Source organism: Leucoraja erinacea, chromosome 33 (assembly GCF_028641065.1).
Source record: "Leucoraja erinacea ecotype New England chromosome 33, Leri_hhj_1, whole genome shotgun sequence".
Classification (NCBI taxonomy): Eukaryota; Metazoa; Chordata; class Chondrichthyes; order Rajiformes; family Rajidae; genus Leucoraja; species Leucoraja erinaceus.
In genome coordinates, this window is record NC_073409.1 from 19,422,162 (window position 1) to 19,442,030 (window position 19,869).

A 19,869-nucleotide genomic window follows, 5' to 3' on the forward strand; every position below is an offset into this window, starting at 1 on the left:
AAATAGTATTAGACAGCTGCAAGATGACAAGATCAGCATCTGAGTAGTGTGCAACAAACATGTTCCACACTAAGGTTGTGAGCAAACTGCATCCGAGCTTTTCCTCTTCCATTGAGAGCCATCAGCTAGAAACTCCTTGTGAACAAGCGGGTTCAGACAAGTCTGAAGAAGGGTCTCGACCCGAAACGTCGCCCATTCCTTCTCTCCAGAGATGCTGCCTGTCCCGCTGAGTTACTCCAGCATTTTGTGTCTACTTTCGATTTAAACCAGCATCTGCGGTTCTTTCTTACACATTGGTGTGGACTTGATGGGCTGAAGGCAAACCACAAAAAGCTGGAGTAACTCAGCGGGTCAGACAGCAGCTCTGGAGGAAAGGAGTAGGTGACCCTTCTTCAGACTTAAGAGCCTGAAGTGGGCTGCATCCATGCTGTATCTCGAAACAAAATTAAATTCATGGCAATGCAAATTGCTATTGTTGTAAACAGTTTAGTTCTGTGTTGTTCACAGTGACTATGTCATTATTAATTATTGAGTCTATATAGCCTTTTAACCCAACCCATCCCTACCAACCAAGATATCTATCTGATTTTATGGACACGGAGGTATAATCAGTCTGTGCTCTGTTATAACATCCAAGTCTCTATGGTGTGCCAATCCTGGGAACATGTGTTCTGCTCCATAACGTACCATTCTGCCTTGGTTTTAACTGCCTCAGAATATTCCATCTGTCCACTTCCTCAGGAAATAGGCTCCTTTCCTGACAATCAGGAATTCTCCAAGTGTCTCCCATATTTGAAGAGTTTAATGACGCCTCTCAAAGAAATCACCAAACACCAGAACTTCCTGTTTGGACAGGAATTAGGAACTGGAACCATGAGCAGCAGCAGCAGCAGCGGCAGCCGAGGTCAAAAATAATATATCATTTGCAAAATAATATTCCACATTATCAAAGCAGCCGTCAACCAGCAAAAGAATAATCATTCCTTTTATCATTGAATTTAAATAAACAAATAGACAATGTTTCGGAAATAAAAACTTTGACAAAGAGAAAAAAAAATAACCTTGCGTTGGCAGGAAGTGCAGATGCTGGTTTAAACCAAAGATAAACACAAAAGCTGTAGTTACAGCAGTTCAGGCAGCATCTCTGGATAAAAGGGATAGGTGACGTTTCGGTTCGAGACCCGATGATAACCATATCGGATCAAACACGCTGGATACACCAACATCAAGGACACCTACAGAGCTCTCCCCTGCCCATCCCTGGGACAATCCGATCACCTCTCACTGTTTCTACTGCCTGCATACAAACCCCTCATCCGCAAGACCAAACCTGCAATATGGCCCGAGGACGCCACCCTACAACTCCAGGACTGCTTTGATCGCACCGACTGGGACCTGTTTGCACCAGTGGTACAGAGGTAGACTTGGAGGAGTACACATCCACTGTGCTCTCCTACATCAACTGCTGTGTGGAGACTGTCACAGTGGACAAGCAAATAAAGATGTTCCCAAACCGGAAACCCTGGATGAACAAGGAGGTTCAGAATCTGTTAAGGGCACGCAACAATGCCTTTAAATCCAGGGACACTTCTGCCTACAGTGCGGCCAGGTCGAACCTGAACAAAGGCATAAAAAAGGCCAAAGACATCCACAGGCAAAGTGTGGAAGACCACTTCAATACCGCGGACACCAGAAGCATGTGGCAGGGTGTCAGGGACATAACTGACTACAAGAGCAGCCCCGCCTGCCCCCACCGTGATATCACACTGACCAACGAACTGAACACCTTCTTTGCCCGCTTCAAAACTGGCAACACCACCAGGAGTGGAATAACCCCGGCCATGGCGGAGGGACAGGCCTTAACACTGAGCACTCAGGAGGTACAGTGCGCTCTGCGTAGGATCAATCCACGCAAGGCTGCAGGCCCGGATGGAGTCCAGGGAAGGGTACTAAAGGACTGTGCTGTACAGCTTGCGGAGGTATTCACGAGAATCTTTAACCTGTCTCCATCTCTGGCAACGGTCCCCAAGTGCCTGAAAATAGCTACCATAGTGCCGGTGCCGAAAACGTCTAAAGTCACCAACCTGAACGACTACCGCCCGGTTGCCCTAACTCCAATCCCAATGAAGTGCTTCGAAAGGCTGGTCCTCTCCCACATCAAATCCAGCATCCCTGCCTCACTGGACTCTCATCAATTTGCATACAGGGCAAATAGATCAACAGAGGATGCCATCTCTCTGGCTCTTCACACTGTCCTGACTCACCTGGACAGACAGGGCACGTACGTGAGGATGCTCTTCATTGACTATAGCTCTGCATTCAATACGGTCATCCCCACCAAGCTCACCACCAAACTCCACCAGCTAGGCCTCAGCTCGCCGATATGCGATTGGATCCTGAACTTTCTGACGGAGCGACCACAGGCAGTAAGACTGGGCCCGCACCTGTCCTCCACTATCACCCTGAGCACCGGCACACCACAGGGCTGTGTACTAAGCCCCATGCTCTACTCCCTCTTCAAACACGACTGTGTTCCTGCATTCGACACCAACACCATCGTGAAGTTTGCAGACGACACAACAGTGATTGGGCTGATCACCAACGTTGATGAAACAAAATGCAGAGCGGAGGTGCAGAACCTGGCGGACTGGTGCGCACGTAACAACTTGTCACTAAACACCTCCAAGACCAACGAGCTGATTATTGACCTCAGGAGGTCCCATAATGGAGAATACGCCCCGATCTCCATCTACGGGGACAGTGTGGAGAGAGTGTCCAGCTTTAAGTTTCTGGGCACTCACATTTCAGAGGACCTCACATGGTCCACCAACACCGCTGCTCTGGTCAAGAAGGCACAGCAACAACTGTTCTTCCTGAGGACATTAAAAAAGACTGGTCTGCCCCAACAGCTGCTGACAACGTTCTACCGCTGCACCACAGAGAGCATATTAACGTATGGCATCTCTGTGTGGTATCTCAGCTGCACGGAGGCGGAGAGGAGAGCTCTTCAGCGCGTCGTCCACAGAGCGCAGAGGATTATTGGGACACAGCTACCAGCCTTGGAGGGCATCTACCACACACGGTGCCTCAGGAAGGCCGTCAGCATCCATAAAGACTCCTCCCACCCTTGTAATGGACTGTTCGAACTACTTCCCTCCGGCAGACGTTACAAGGCCTCCTATGCCCGAACCTCCAGACTCAGAAACAGCTTTATTCCCAGAGCTATAGCGGCTCTGAACCGGCCCTGCTGAGTGCCCCCCATCCCCCCTGGACTGTCTCCCTCGGATGGTCACGTCACACAGTTTATTTATTTATTTCACTTTTCTTTTTCATCGGTTGGAAGCTGCATACTAAACCTCGTTGCACTGACGTGCAATGACAATAACAGATATTATTATTATTATTATTATTATTATTATTATTCAGACTAGGGGAAAGGGAAACAATACATATAGGTGGTGTTATAGAGAGAGAAAGAGCAAATTAGTGAAAGATACGTAAGCAAAAAAGTGTGGCCGAGGTGAAAACAAGTTACAGACAATGAGACTCAACAAGACGACTTTGAACATAGACACAAAATGCTGGAGGATCTCAACAGGTGAGGCAGCATCTCTGTAGAGAAGGAATGCGACTTTGAAATTAGTACAACAACTTGGGTGGGGGAGGGACGGAGAGAGAGAGGATGCAAGTGTTACTTGGTTAGAGAAATCACTATTCATACTGCAGGGTTGTAAGCTATCCAAGCGAAATAACCACAACTACCGTGAAAATAAGGTTCTGAGCCTCCAAGCAAAGAAAATGTCACTACTTCCAAAACTAACACTGCTCAATTTCAAGTAGATTTCAAGTCATTCCCCAAGTTAGGACAAGCTGGCCACGTTATGCATTTTTAAGTTGAGAAAAGTTAAATCCATCTTCCATTAGGTGATTTCCTACCTTAGGACAGGACCTGCCACTTACAGGGGCCTAGAAACACACTGGCTATCCCGCCACAAGCAAGAACCATCGGGATAAAGGAGCGAAAGCAGAACTGAAGATGAAGGTTAATGCACCCTACCCGCAGAGTGAGTTAGAACATCCTCCCTGACACATTGCAATCTCATTATGCGTTTCCATTATAACACCCTCCCTGTTACATCACACTCTCATTATGAGGTTGTAGAAGCAAGGAACCACAGATGCTGGTTTAAAAAAAATAGACACAAAGTGCTGGAGTGACTCAGAGGGTCAGGCACCATCCCTCCCAACCCAACTCCGAAACGTCACCTTTCCATGTTCTCCCGAGATGCTGCCTGACCCGTTGAGTTACTCCAGCATCCTGTGTCCATCATTATGAGGTACAGGTGAGGCAATGGGGAGAGATGGAGGGGGACAAAAAAGGGGGGGGGGTGTGGGGGAAGGAGGGTAGAGGGGTTTGTAGTTACCTAACATTCCTCTACCCTCACCTCCGTCCAGGGGTCCCAGCAGTCCTTCAAGGTGAGGCAGAGGTTCATGTGCACCTCCTCTAACCTCATCCACTGCATCTGGTGTTGCTGATGTGGCCTCCTATACATCAGCGAGGCCAAGTGTTGACTAGGACAACTCTTGCACCAAACACTTGCGCTCAGTCCGCCAAGGCCTACTGGATCTCCTGGTTGCGGACTATTTTACTCCTCCCATTCCCACACTGACCGTTTTGTCCTGGGCCTTCTCCATTGCCAGAGTGAGGCTACATGCCAACTGGTGGAAACACACCTCATATTCTCACCACGCAACAGTATGGGGTTGTCGCTAGAGTGTAGGATAAATCTAGTACACAGGGTGATGGGCGGTTGGGCTTAAGTGGGCCGAAGCGCCTGTTTCCACGCTGTATTTCCAGAAGAAGCTAAATAATACCATCACCTGTATCAAGCTATCAGCTGCCAGGCTTTGTCCTGCCCCTCCTCTCCTCCACCCCTCTCACAACACAATCCCACCCAAAATGTCACCTATCCACATTCTGCCTGATGCTGCCTGAGCTGCAGAGTTACTCCAGCACTTTGTGCCTTTTTTTTGTAAACCAGCATCTGCAATTCCTTCTTTCTATAGTCTTATGTGGAGTTTGGCGGGGCCTAATGTCAGCGGCTTGACTGCAGTCCATCTGTCTTTTTAAAAATTTTGTCTCGTTAAATGTATGTTTTTGATTCTAGTTTTTATTATTTTTTAGTTGTGTATATGTGCGGGGTGTCGGGGGAAAACCGTTTCATCTCTTCCCTGTATGGGGGACCCGACTTTTCCCTGTTGGGTCTCCGATGGCGTTGGGCCTAACATCGTGGAGCCGGCGACGGCCTCCAACCGGGACCAACCTGAGGGATCCAGCCAGTGGAATCGCCATCGCGGAGCTGGCCGACTTCGGAATGGGGAGAGCTGTGGTGGAGCGCGGCTGAGATCCGGCTTCGGAGCTTCGGAGGCTCTTGTCGCAGGCCCGGTGGACGGGAACATCGGGAGCTCGCAAGTCCGCTTCGGGAGACCGCTTATCGGAGCTCCCGCAACGGCAACTTCTCCCACCGGAATCGCGGGTTTAAAGGACTCGGAGCGGGGCCTAACATCGCCCGGCGCATCTTAAATGGCCGCGGGACTTACTATCGCCCAACGGGGGGCTTTAACATCGTGAGCCCCAGTCGCCTCGACGCTGCAGTTGGACTGCTGGACGAAGGGAAGAGATAAGACCTTTGCCTTCCATCACAGTGAGGAGCTGTTGGAGATTCACTGTGGTGGATGTTTGTGTTAAGTGTGGGTCTTGGGTTTTTTTGTAATGTAAAAGATTGTCAGAATGAAATGTTGTTCAAACCTTGTCTGTTTGAATGACAATAATAGGCATTTTATTCTATTCTATTCTATTCTTATCTGATTGGTTGGCATGCAAGCAAAAGCTTTTCACTGTACCTCGGTACACGTGTCAATCATTTGTTTTAGTTTAGAGATACAGCGCAGAAACAGGCCCTTCGGCCCACTGAGTCCGTGCCGACCACGATCCACGCACACCAACACTATCCTACACACACTAGGGACAATTTACAATTGTTACCAAAGCCAATTAATCTACAAGCCTGCACGTCTTTGGAGTGTGGGATGAAACCGGAGCACCCGGAGAAAACCCACACATTCATGGGGAGCGCCCCTAGTCAGGATTGAACCAGGGTCTCTGGTGCTGTAAGGCAGCAACTCTACTGCTGTGCCACCATGCTGCCCACCGCAACACCTTGTCACCCATGGTACCAGTACCAAACAAGCTTTCCAGAAGTGTCGGCGCTGTTAACAGCTGCGGCTCGCCTGCAGTCCGTCTGTCTTTACTTTTTTCTGTTGTTTTTTTTGTCTTGTTTTGGTTAAGTTTTAGTTTGTTGGGTTGTGTTGGGGGAGGGGGAGGGGTGAAACATGTTCTCCGTCTCTTCCTTCGGGGGAATGCGACTTTTTCGTGTCGTATCCCCCTTCTCTGCCTCCGTCTGCGCTGAGGCCTAATGGCGGAGCTGGCGGCCTCCAACCTACGACCGACCTCGAGGCTCCAGAGGCAGAGCCAGCCAGGACTTACCAACGAGAGGCTGGCCGTCTTCGGGGCTGAGGCAGCGGCGGCCCGACTTGCTGATGCGGCGTTCTTGCTTTTGGCGGCGGCCTGGAGCTGATGCAGCGGGGCTCGGAGCTGAGACTGCGGGACCCGGAGCTGGGGCAGCGGCCTGGAGCTGGGGCAGCGGCCCGGAGCGGAGACTGCAGGACCCGGAGACAGTGAGGAGGTGCCTGGTGAACTCATTGTGGTGGATGTTAATTTGTGTTTATTGTGTGTTTTTGCCATTTTTATTATATGTATGACTGCAAGGCAACGAAATTTCATTCAGACCAAAAGGTCTGAATGACAATAAAGGCTACTTTGACTTTGACTTTAACTTTGACTTTGACAATAAATATGGCAAGTGCAAAACAGCAGAATGGTGCCAGTTTGAAAGACTTAAGGGCCTATCCCACTTGGACAAGTTTAGAAGACCCTAGACGAGTTGAAAAAAATGTCAAGGTCATGTTGACGCTCCGAAGTAAAAGACCTCCTACGACCTCTCTCGACCTCAGTCTTCCACACCTAAGACCAACTACGACTAGCTACAAGTGGAAAATGATCACATGATAAAATGATGTCACATTTGCATTTTTTTTTTCTCGGGCCTCTCCCGACCTACGACTACGTACGACTATCCACGGCTGACTACGACCTACATACGAGTAAAAAGTATCGATTTTTTCCATGCTGACCTTTTTTTACTCGTGGACATTTTTTATCAGGCTGGAAAAAACGCCGCGACCTATTCGATGCCACGAGTACGTGGAGACCACTCACGAGCATGAGGAAGAGTTACGAAGACCTCCTACGACCTCGTGGCGACCATGCTGTGAGTATGAATCAAGGGCAAACTCGGCAGAGGTCGTGAATTAGGTCGTGAAAGTGGGACAGGGGCTTTAGCCTTATATACATGAAGCCCTCTGTCCCACAGCATTTTTTGTCACCAGAGCTCCAGAATATAACCTTGTCCCTAATGTAAAGCTGCTCGCTGTGTTCTGCTTGTTCCTGTTCTGATTTCCTTGACTTTTATTTCAGTGCCTGATAGGCGATGGCGCTGTGTTCTGCTTTCTTTTACTCACTCCAGACAGTGCAGTCATGTAAATCACTTCAAACATCATGTTCCTGTGGGATCTGTATAACCGGGGATACATGAGATGTCACTTCAATTATATTCAAGCACGTGTACTGATAGCTCCGATTCCTGACGTCTGGCACTTGGTTTGTGACTCTGGGGACCAGATTTAAAACTGGGGGGAAATGGCTGAGGTTTTACATTTCAATTCAACTTTCTGAGGAAATTACAATGATCATAGAGATCGAGATATATTAACTTGCTCAGAAATGGTCCCAAATCTCCACAGCAGTCCAACCTCAGAAATATAATAAGGGGGGATCTTATAGAAACTTACAAAATTCTTACGGGGTTGGACAGGCTAGATGCAGGAAGATTGTTCCCGATGTTGGGGAAGTCCAGAACAAGGGATCACAGTTTAAGGATAAGGGGGAAATCTTTTAGGACCGAGATGAGAAAAACATTTTTCACACAGAGAGTGGTGAATCTCTGGAATTCTCTGCCACAGAAGGTAGTTGAGGCCAGTTTGTTGGCTATATTTAAGAGGGAGTTAGATGTGGCCTTTGTGGCTAAAGGGATCAGGGGGTATGGAGAGGGCAGGTACAGGATACTGAGTAGGATGATCAGCCATGATTATATTGAATGGCGGTGCAGGCTTGAAGGGCCGAATGGCCTACTCCTGCACCTATTTTCTATGTTTCTATGCTCTTTGGTGTCCCTTACTGGAATCCCAGCTTCTGAGAACAGCTCTGCCCAAGACCACAAGAAATTGCACCATCGCTCATCCCACCATTGACCCCATCTACACTTCATACTGCCTCGGAAAAGCAGTCAACATAATCAAAGATTTGTCCAACCCCTGTCATTCATTCTTCTCCCCGTTCCTATATGACAGAAGGTACAGAAGCTTGAAAGCGCACACCACCAGACCCAGGAACAGTTTCTTCAGAATTTGTCAATTCTTCCCTTCCCTCCCGTACCACCCCCTCCCCGGGCACTTTCTGTTGCAACCGCAAGAAATGCAACACCTGTCCCTTCACCTCCCCCCTCGACTCCATTCAAGGACCCAAGCAGTCGTTCCAGGTGCGACAAAGGTTCACCTGTATCTCCTCCAACCTCATCTACTGCATCCGCTGCTCTAGATGTCAGCTGATTTACATCGGGGAGACTAAGCGGCGGTTGGGCGATCGTTTCGCCGAACACCTCCGCTCAGTCCGCAATAACCTACCTGAACTCCCGGTGGCTCAGCACTGCAACTCCCCCTCCCATTCCCAATCCGACATCTCTGTCCTGGGTCTCCTCCATTGCCAGAGTGAGCAACACCGGAAATTGGAGGAACTGCACCTCATATTCCGCCTGGGCAGCTTGCATCCTGATGGCATGAATATTGAATTCTCCCAATTTTGCTAGCCCTTGCTGTCTCCTCCCCTTCCTTACCCCTCGAGCTGTCTCCTCCCATCCCCCCGCCCTCGGGCTCCTCCTCCTCCCCTTTTTCCTTCCTTCTCCCCTCCCACCCCCCATCAGTCTGAAGAAGGGTTTCGGCCCGAAACGTTGCCTATTTTCTTCGCTCCATAGATGCTGCTGCACCCACTGAGTTTCCCCAGCAATTTTGTGTACCTTTGATCTTCCAGCATCTGCAGTTCCTTCTTGAACAGTTTCTTCCCCTCTGGTTTCAGGCTTCTGAATGGTCCTTCCATAAGCTAGGGTACTGTCCGATTCACCTCTACCCCATTCAGGGCATTGAACTTACCTATGGACCTGCTGCTCTACAATACTGAGAACTATATTCTAATTAATTTTAATTGTAATTAATTTAATAGCCAAGTATGTAATCATACAAGGAATTAGATTTGTCAACAGTCACACAAAACAGCAACAAGGAACACAACACCATAGAACTCAAACAGCCACCACAGCATTTCATTGTCTCTGTACTGTACACTGACAATGACAATTAAAATTGAATCTGAATCTGAATCTGAATCTGAGCAGTGTGTGAGAATCCCCAGGACACACAGCATAAGCAGAGATCCACAGCCATGTCTAGTGTCCAGGCCACACGCCCGCCCCTTCACCGTGATGTGCCCAGAGTTGTACCGACCGCTGTCACTCTCGCTGCAGTCCCTGTCCGCCCGAATAGTCAGAGGCCGTTCACACTCGCACTAGACTCATGGCACCATGTCTCCACAAACACCGAGATCACCGCACTCACAACACTCCCTCCGAGCCCCCACCAGCGCAGGCAGCACGTCCACCTTGTTTCTTCGGCGACCTCACATTCCCCACTGTGATGGAAGGCAAATAACTTATACCTTCTTTCCTCTTTTTCTCCCGCAGTCGGCAATCGAAGGTCCCGTGATCAGTGCGGAGAAAGCTCCCGCGATCGGGGCGGTCAAAGCTCCCGCGATCCGAAACTTTAACTATTTCCTTCGCTCCATAGATGCTGCCTCACCCGCTGAGTTTCTCCAGCATTTTCGCCTACCTTTGAGCAACTCCCAGATTCTTTTTCAAAAGGTTGCATGGGAGTCTTTTATATCCATCCAAGCTAGAGGGCAGCGCAGTGGCGCAGGTGGTAAAGCCGCTCCCTCACAGCGCCAGAGACCCAGGTTCGATCCTAACCTCGGGTGCTGCCTGCGTGGAGTTTGCACGTTCTCCCTGTGACCACATGGGTTTCCTCCGGGTTTTCTGGTTTCCTCCCTCATCCCAAAAGGAGTACGGGTTTGTAGGTTAAATGGCCTCTGCAAATTGTCACTTGTGTATTGGGAGTGGATGACAAAGTGGGATAGCGTAGAACTAGTATGAATGGTTGATCAGTGGTTGGGCTGAAGGGCCTGCTTCCATGCTAATAATAATAATACATTTTATTTATGGGCGCCTTTCAAGAGTCTTCAAGGACACCTTACAAAAATTTAGCAGGTAGAGGACAAACATGTAAGCGGAATGAAATAAATAGTAGAGACATGACTAGTACACAAATTAAAGGCAGAATTCACTTCAAAACACAATATGAGGCAATTCAAGCACAGATGAAAAGGGAGGGGGACGTGGGGCTAAGGATAGGCAGAGGTGAAGAGATGGGTCTTGAGGCGGGACTGGAAGATGGTGAGGGACACGGAATTGCGGATCAGTTGGGGAAGGGAGTTCCAGAGCCTGGGAGCTGCCCTGGAGAAGGCTCTGTCCCCAAAACTGCGGAGGTTGGACGTGGATGGAGAGGAGACCGGCTGATGTGGATCTGAGGGACCGTGAGGGTTGGTGGGGGGAGAGGAGGTCAGTGAGATATGGGGGGGCCAGATGGTGGAGGGCTTTGTATGTGAGGACCAGGATTTTGTAGGTGATCTGGTGGGAGATGGGAAGCCAGTGAAGTTGTTTGAAGACTGGAGTGATGTGATGCCAGGATTTGGTGTGGGTGATGAGTCGGGCGGCTGCGTTCTGGACCATTTGGAGTCGGTTGATGTAGGTGGAGCTGATGCCAAGGAGAAGTGAGTTGCAGTAGTCCAGTCGGGAGGATGCTGTATCTCTAGAACTTTTAACTCTAGAACAGAACATTTTGGTTTAAGATCTTGTCTGACAAATGGCACATCCAATAGTACTGCACCTCAACAAGGTTGTATTGGTGTCAGCAACCCAACTCACTGAAGTAAGTCTTGTACCATGAACACACTGGCCTCTGAGACTGGCTCATGTTGCAGTTGTACAAGGCCACATTTAGAGTATTGTGTTCAGTTCTGGGCACCATGTTATAGGAACAATGTTTTTAAGTTGGAAAGGGTACAGACAATATTTTAGTTGCTAGGATTCAAGGATCAAGAGAGAGGTTCAGCACTATTCTCTGGAGCGCAGGTGGATGAGAGGTGATCTTATAGAGGTGTATAAGGACGAACAGGACAAACAGACTCAGGAATAGCTGCTTCCCGAGAATTATATCTACCATAAATTCAAATCCACACATGCACTGACTACACCGCCCAACACGGACTTCCATCTGTATATATGTATATATGTATGTAGCGCCGTAGAATTTGTGCACCTATTCCCCCCCCCCCATCTCCCTTCTGTTTTGTTTTTCTGTTTCTTGTTTTTTGTGTAAAATTGTATGTATGCACTGAGTACGAGCAGCTTTCAGTTTCACTGTACATGTATAGTGACAATAAATGGCATATCTATCTATATCTATCTATCTATAAAACAGGAGAGGAATAGATCGGGTGGACGCACACAGTCTCTTGCCCAGAGCAGGGGAATCAAGAACCAGAGGACATAGGTTGAAGGGGGAAAGATTTAATAGGAATCTGAGGGGTAGCTTTTTCCCCACAAAGGGTGGTGGGTGCATGGAACCACCTGCCAAAGGAGATAGTTGAGGCAGATACTATCACAATGCTTAAGAAGCAATTAGACAGGTATATGGATAGGACAGGTTTAGAGGGACATGGGCCAAACACATGGAGGTGATACGTTGGTCGGTGTGGGCAAGCTGGTCCGAAGGGCTTGTCTCCATGCTGTATCACACTACAAAATGAACCAAGCGGGTTCAACACTTGCTCTTACAAGATGTTGCTGAGGCCATGTTTAGAGTTCTGGACACCATGTTATTGGAAAGATGTTATTAAGTCGGAAAGGGTACAGAGAATATTTATGCTCCTGAACACTTGCTCTTGCAAAGCCGTACCTGAACACGACTCAGTGCCTTCCTTCACATGAGGGAAAGTGGGTGGACATTAAAGTGGGAGGAAAGGGTCTGTGAGTAGTCTTGCTGCAGCTCAGGCAGCTACACAAAGCCATTCAGTGTTGTCAAGATAACCGTGTAATCTTGCAAAATGCGATTAGTCTGCAGAAACGAGCCACCCAGCAGAGCAGCGAGGCCAAACTGCACTAATCAGTACAGAGTGACGTGCACACACCAGCCACTGAATGAAGCAGATTGTCTGATGTTTCCTTTGAAGGAAACATTCCTCCTGCTCTGCTTGATGTTGGAAATATTAGGAAAATATTGTAGGTGACTGGAATTTGATTCCATTTTCAAGTTGACGACAGGCAATGTTATTTTCAAGTTTTTTAATAAATGCTTGTTTGTGGTTTTTCTTCACTTTTTTGGAGAGGGTCTCTCCTTACAGTGCGACTCGGTAACTAGTCGGAGTGTTCACCTCCTCCAACTTGTCACCATTCCTCGTATCGAATGATTTTGGTTTTCATTTTTTAGAGAGATACAGCAGAGAAACAGGCCCTTCGGCCCACCAGGTCCACACCGACCAAAGGTCCCCGCACACTAACACTATCCTACGCACTAGGTACAATTTACATTCTTTACCAAGGCCAATTAACCTACCTGGGTCTCTGGCACTGTAAGGCAACAACTCCACCGCCGAAGATGTTGGCATGTGGCTGTTGTATCAGTGTAGTGAAACACACACTTGTCTAAAGAAAGTAGTGATCACAACTTCAAACTAAAGGGCCTGTCCCACTTACGTGTTCTTGGCACGCTAATTACGCGACCTCGTGGTCGCGTTGAGCTGCGACGGTCCCGCGAAGATCGGGTGCGATTACATGCGTACGCACAGCCGTCTGGAGCGCGTGACGTCATTTGAAGATGGACACAATGCTGGAGTAATTCAGCGGGACCGGTAGCAGTGGGGGCGGACCCGGACCGCAACAGCCGTGAGCCCCAGTCCGAGTTCGGCGATCGTTTGCCTGCTTCTGTTGCTGTTGAAGGTGAGACGTTGTGTCGCGCCAGGGTCTTTGTCCCACTTTGGCCGTCAGTTTCACGGCAGGCCGTTGGTGCGCGAAGATTTAGTTCACTCATGCACAACTACATATCCCTCCACGCTTCTAAGTGGGACCAGCCCCACGTGGCCATACGATGCCCGTGCGCCTCAACGTGACCACGAGGTCGTGTAATTTATGTGCCAAGGACAGACCCTTAACCCAAAGCATTTTACAGTCAATGCAAACTTGCATCAGCTGATTAATTCACAGCAGGATTCCACAGAGAGCAGTGTGATAACAGGGACCTTTTCCTCTGCGTTGATTGGGAAATACGGTCCTGGGCCGCCTGCTCTTCTCCACATCGCACAATTGGAATTTTTCCATCAATGTGCGACTCCAAGCAAGCCCGCGGCACGGAGGCGCAGGGATAGAGTTGCTGCCTAACAGCGCTTGCAGCGCCGCAGTCCTGGGTTCGATCCCAACTATGGGTGATGTCTGTACGGTGTTTGTACGTTATCCCCGTGATCTGCATGGCTTTTCACTGAGATCTTCGGCTTCTTCCCACACTCCAAAGACGTATAGGTTTGTAGGTTAATTGGCTTTGTATAAGTGTAAATTGTCTCCAGTGTGTGTGGTAACTCAGTCAGGCAGCATCTCTGGAGAAAAGTAATAGGTGACGTTTCGGATCGGAACCTGAGTCTGAAATATAAAAATGTAGAAACTAGGTGCAGAAGTAGGCCATTCGGCCCTTTGATCCAGCACCGCCATTCAATATGATCATGACTGATCATCCAAAATCAATACCGTTTTCCTCCTTTTTCCCCCATATCCCTGGATTCCATTAGCCCTAAGAGCTACCCACTCTCTCTTGAAAACATTCAGTGAATTGGCCTCCACTGCCTTCTGTGGCAGAGAATTCCACAGATTCACAACTCTCCGGGTGAAAAAGTTCTTCCTCATCGCAGCCCTAAATGGCCTACCCCATATTCCTAAACTGTGACCCCTGGTTCTGGACTCCCCCAACATCGGGAACATATTTCCTGCATCTAACCTGTCCAATCCTTTAAGAATGTTTCTATAAGAAACCCTCTCATCCTTCCAAATTCCAGTGAATACAAGCCAAGTCGACCTATTCTTGCATGATAAGTCCGTCCCGCCATCCCGGGAATTAACCTGGTGAACCTCAATAGCAAGAATATCTTTCCTCAAATTAGGAGACCAAAACCACACATAATTCTCCAGATGCGGTCTCACTAGGGCCCTGTACAACTGCAGGAGGGCCTCCCTGCTCCTATACTCAAATCCTCTCGCTATGAATGCCCACATGCCATTTGATTTCTTCACAGCCTACTGTACCTGCATGCTTACTTTCAGTGACTGATGTACATCACCCATTCCTTCTCTCCAGAGATGCTGCTGCCTGTCCCGCTGAGTTACTCCGGCACTTTGTGTCTGTCTTAGATTTAAACCAACATCTGCAGTTACCTTCCGACGTGGATAGAAATATTTCACTTGTCAATAACTGGACTACTGAAGGTCGTGATCTCAAGATAAACACTCGGATGCTACATGAGAGGGAGATTAGAAGAATGCTTTTGGACACGGCATGTTGTGGCAATATGAAACACTGCTGCAGGAGAGATGACGAGCCGACTGCAGCGTGAGGCCATTGTTTGTAAGAGACGATGAATCTCGCCAGATTCAGGGACGGTTTCTTCCCAGCTGTTATCAGGGGACTGAACCATCCCACTGCTGCCAGAGAGCAGTCCTGAATTACTCTCCACCTCACCGGGGACCCTCGGACTATCTTTGATCGGATTTTACAGGCTTTACACCTTGCACTAAATGTTATTCACTTCCTCATGTTCCTGCCAACTGTGAATGAAACTGATGATGAAAGGAAGCAGCCACATAGTTGAGACAGGGTAACGGCAGTCCTAACCCAGACAATAGTTTACCACAGCCGAGGATACCAAAGCTAACCCAGCCATACTACAGATAGTGACTGAGGAATTTCACTCATAGATACTAGCTTTTATTTTACTTCCAGATTAATTTAATTTCTTGACATAAAGTTCCATAACTACTATAGTTGCCTCCGACTATGTAATAAATTCCACCCACATAATTACAGGCAGACAAAAGTTAAAGGTAAATGCTATAATTTATGACACACAAAATTAAGCTAAATGGCCACTGCAACTACTATAAGGTTGTTTTTTAATTTATATCTCCAGATCAATTATCCAAGTCTCTAGAAACCACTACTGTTGGTTGAAACATTAGCAGCAATATACAGAGGCAAATTAACTTACAAACCTGCATGTCTTTGGGATGTGGGATGAAACCGGAGCACCCGGAGAAAACCCACGTGATCACAGGGAGAATGTACAAACTCCATACAGACAGCACTCGTAGCCAGGATCAAACCTGGGTCTCTGGAGCTGTCAGGCAGCAACTCTGTGCCGCCCCAAGATTATTTCCCAGTTTAAATCATTGTTTTTGCCATTTTGAAATACAAAGAATTTTTTGAATTCTGAAGAAGATCTGAAGAAGGGTCTCGACCCAATACGTCACCTATCCATGTTCTCCAGAGATGCTGTTTTCAAGAGAGAGTTAGATTTAGCTCTTAATTTTAATATAAATTTAATTTTAATTTAATGTCAGACATAGTTCTTAGAGCTAACGGAATCAAGGGATATGGGGAGAGAGCAGGAACGGGGTACTGATTTTGGATGATCAGCCATGGTCGTATTGAATGGTGGTGCTGGCTCAAAGGGCCGAATGGCCTAATGCTCCACCTATTTTCCACCTAACTTGCCTATGCCAACCAAGAGATTAAGAAAGATCTGCAGATGCTGGAAAAATTGGAGGTAGCAAAAATGCTGGAGAAACTCAGCGGGTGAGGCAGCATCTATGAAGCGAAGTAATAGGTGATGTTTTGGGTCGAGACCCTTCTTCAGACCAACCAAGATGTCCCTTCTCCACTAGTCCTACCTGCCTGTGTTTAGCCCATATCCTTATAAACCTGCCCTGTCCCTGTACCTGTCTAAACGTTTCTCAGACGTTGCAATAACACATGCCTCAACGTTCTCCTACAGCAGCTCGTTCCGTACACCCACCACACTTTGTGTGAAAAAGTCACCGCTCATGTTTCCATCAAACCTTATTCCCCCTCACCTTAAACCAATCTTCTCTTATCTTTGCTGGGTCAATGGGAATTCCATGGGTTTGCTCACGTCCTCCTGAACACACAGGCAGGCGGGTAATTCAATGGGTCACATGTCTACCTCAATGCTGCTCTGAAGGTCCAGTTCAGGTGAAAGACCACTGCACCTACAACTGTCTCAATCAGAATGCAATCAACAAACCAAGCGCCCTTTAAGTGGTGACTATTTGCATACCTTGGGTATGCAAGCGAAGAATTCCATTGTGATTTGTCACATCTGGCTAAAAGTATTCAATTCAATTCAATTCAATCCAAGCCAATATGTCGCAGGCAGTGATACAAACAAGGGGATGCCATCTTTCTGATCAGACATTGAAAAGAAGACCAGTCTAAATTCTTAATTTGAGTATAGGAGCAGGGATGTTCTACTGCAGTTGTACAGGGTCTTGGTGAGACCACACCTGGAGTATTGCATACAGTTTTGGTCTCCTAATCTGAGGAAAGACATTCTTGCCATAGAGGGAGTACAGAGAAGGTTCACCAGACTGATTCCTGGGATGTTAGGACTTTCATATGAAGAAAGACTGGATAGACTCGGTTTGTACTCGCTAGAATTTAGAAGATTGAGGGGGGATCTTATAGAAACTTACAAAATTCTTAAGGGGTTGGACAGGCTAGATGCAGGAAGATTATTCCCGATGTTGGGGAAGTCCAGAACAAGGGGTCACAGTTTAAGGATAAAGGGGAAATCTTTTAGGACCGAGATGAGGAAAACTTTTTTCACACAGAGAGTGGTGAATCTCTGGAATTCTCTGCCACAGAAGGTAGTTGAGGCCAGTTCATTGGTTATATTTAAGAGGGAGTTAGATGTGGCCCTTGTGGCTAAAGGGATCAGGGGGTATGGAGAGAAGGCAGGTACAGGATACTGAGTTGGATGATCAGCCATGATCATATTGAATGGCGGTGCAGGCTCGAAGGGCCGAATGGCCTACTCCTGCACCTAATTTCTATGTTTCTATGTTTCTATGTTAATCGGATGTCAAAGAACCCACATTACTATTGTGGCCAACATTTGATCCTCAAGCAACATTGAACAAAAAAAGATCACTATCACATCGAAGTGTGTGGGTCTTTGTTTCCTACTTCATGATGATGCTTCAAATGCCCTTCATTGGTTGTAAAGTAGGTTTGGATACCTGAGGCGTTGAGGGGTCTTTCTCAAAAAGGAGCAGTTCCCTTGATCATAGGGCAGTGAGTTCAGGCATTAAGAATTCTGCCACTTGGAGGTGCAGATAGACATCAGCTTATGGGAGAAGGGAGAGGAAGAAATATCAGGCGTGTGACAAGTCTTTCATTATGTTGGCTGCTTTTTCGAGGCAGCGTGAAGTGTAGATGGAGTCAATAATAATCTGTTCAATCCTGACCTGGATCGTGTTAAAAACTAAGTTGAATCAGCAATTGTTCATGTTCAACAATTAGTACAGATTGAGCAATGGAATGGGATTATAATCTGCATTAGATCCAGGACTATTCTGAGGACTATTCTCGCAGACATTATATCATGAAGTAAGTAAGTAAGTAAGTAAGTTTATTGGCCAAGTATTCACATACAAGGAATTTGCCTTGGTGCTCCGCCCACAAGTAACAACATGACATATAGTGACAGTTACGAATGACTCAGAAAACACTAAACATTAATAATAATAAAACATTAATGATAAAACACCACTGATCAAGCATGTGAACCAACAAAATACCAGATCAAAGGGAGGCTACAGATTTTTGGCTGTTGAGTAGAGCAACTACTCGTGGATAAAAACTGTTTTTATGTCTGGCTGTGGCAGCTTTGACAGTCTGGAGTCGCCTTCCAGAGGGAAGTGATAGATAGCAGTGAATGAAAGATAGCAATCTTACTTTATTATTCACACAAGGCAGCCCACTTCCTTTGATAATAGTTTGGTCTGCATCAGTTCAGTTGAGTTTATAGTCACATGTACCGAGGTACAGTGAAAAGCTTTTTTTGCGTGCAAACCAGTCAGTGGAATAGGATAAATAGTATACGCATACACATAAATAGTATATGGTTGCAGACATCACTGTCCCACAGAACAATTAGCCCCAGTCCAATTACAGTTTTAAGCAAAGACTTGGGTTGAAATTTGCATCAATGTGAAACCAGTGATTCTGAAAGTCTATAGTCTATTTCCTCGTAAACCATGGGAGACCCTCGCGGAAGGTGCAGATATACACGGCCACGTACTGTTGAAGTCAAGCTAGAATAACAGTGAGAACAGCTGTTCGAACCATTGATGAAATGGGCAGCAAAACGGGTTGAGAATTGAGCCTTAAATGGTTAAACATTGCAAATAAACAGCAGCGGTCCAGTGTGGTGTTCTCGTAAGTATTTTATCAGAATTAGACAGTATTTGACAGATTAATAGTTTTACTTTAACATTTAAGCTTTTTTTTGGCTCAGTATCGCAACTTTTGTGACATTTTTTTTCTTTATATTGACGATTTTTAAAAACCGTAAAGGACTTTAAGTTTAAATCCTCCACCATTTCCGTGTCGTTAATGCAATCTGCAATTGTTCACTCCTGTGTCGGGGCGCCTGTTCTCCCTGGGCGCGTCGACAGGCTGCCGTACCTCGCTGTGAAAACGTGTCCCGATGCCGTGCGACCGAGACCGAGGCGGAGACCGAGACCGTTCGCTGGTTGGGAATGATTGTGACTCACCAGGCGATGGCAGAGAGCAGTTTAGAAGCTGGCTGGGTCCAGTAACGGAGGGCACTGGCTTCTCCCGGGAGGTCCGTACAACTGAGAAGCCGCAGGCTGTGGAAGAAAGCTTTGTAGGGTCAGTTGAAGTGGATTAGGTTGTCACAAGGCATCACTCAAAGCAACTTTTAATTAATTAAGCCAGCGTAGAACGTTGAGGCTTCCATTTGCAAAGTGCAGGTGGAAGGGGGGGGGGGGGGGGGGGGGGGGGGGGGGGGGATAGGAGACAGGGGAAGCTCTTCCAGATCTTTGCAGTTCGATGGTCAAGTATAGCCAGCAATGTGAATAAACAAAGGCAAGACTGACAGAACACTGATCAAGCCGTAATGGACACCTAGCCTCATCACCAAAACACACTCACATAGACTTCTTCTTCTTCTACTTGTGTAAGGCGTGCCCAGCCTAAAGTTGTAGGACAACTTGTTCTATTTGATCTTATTTGATTGTGCACGCCAGATTGATTGCATTCGTTGAAACAGGGCGGACCATGCAATCTCCCACCCCACTCACGCAGACCATAGAACAGAACAGCGCAGGAACAGGCCCTTCGGCCCACGATGTCCGTGCTGGACACAACGCCATTGTTAAGCCA

The 19,869-nt window shown here is 47.4% G+C and overlaps 1 protein-coding gene across 2 annotated transcripts in view; it reads right to left on the reverse strand.

The window, feature by feature from the left end:
• Positions 1-19,367, reverse strand: part of LOC129712779 (retinaldehyde-binding protein 1-like) — a 44,404-nt gene extending 25,037 nt beyond the window's left edge. The window contains exon 1 of one of the 2 annotated variants that reach the window (XM_055661509.1): positions 19,239-19,367. The gene's annotated coding sequence lies outside the window, so the exon portion shown is untranslated. Of the gene's footprint in view, positions 1-3,936; positions 4,064-19,238 lie in introns of those variants that run through there. The other variant, XM_055661508.1, reaches the window with a different exon arrangement.
• Positions 19,368-19,869: the final 502 nt, after the last annotated feature.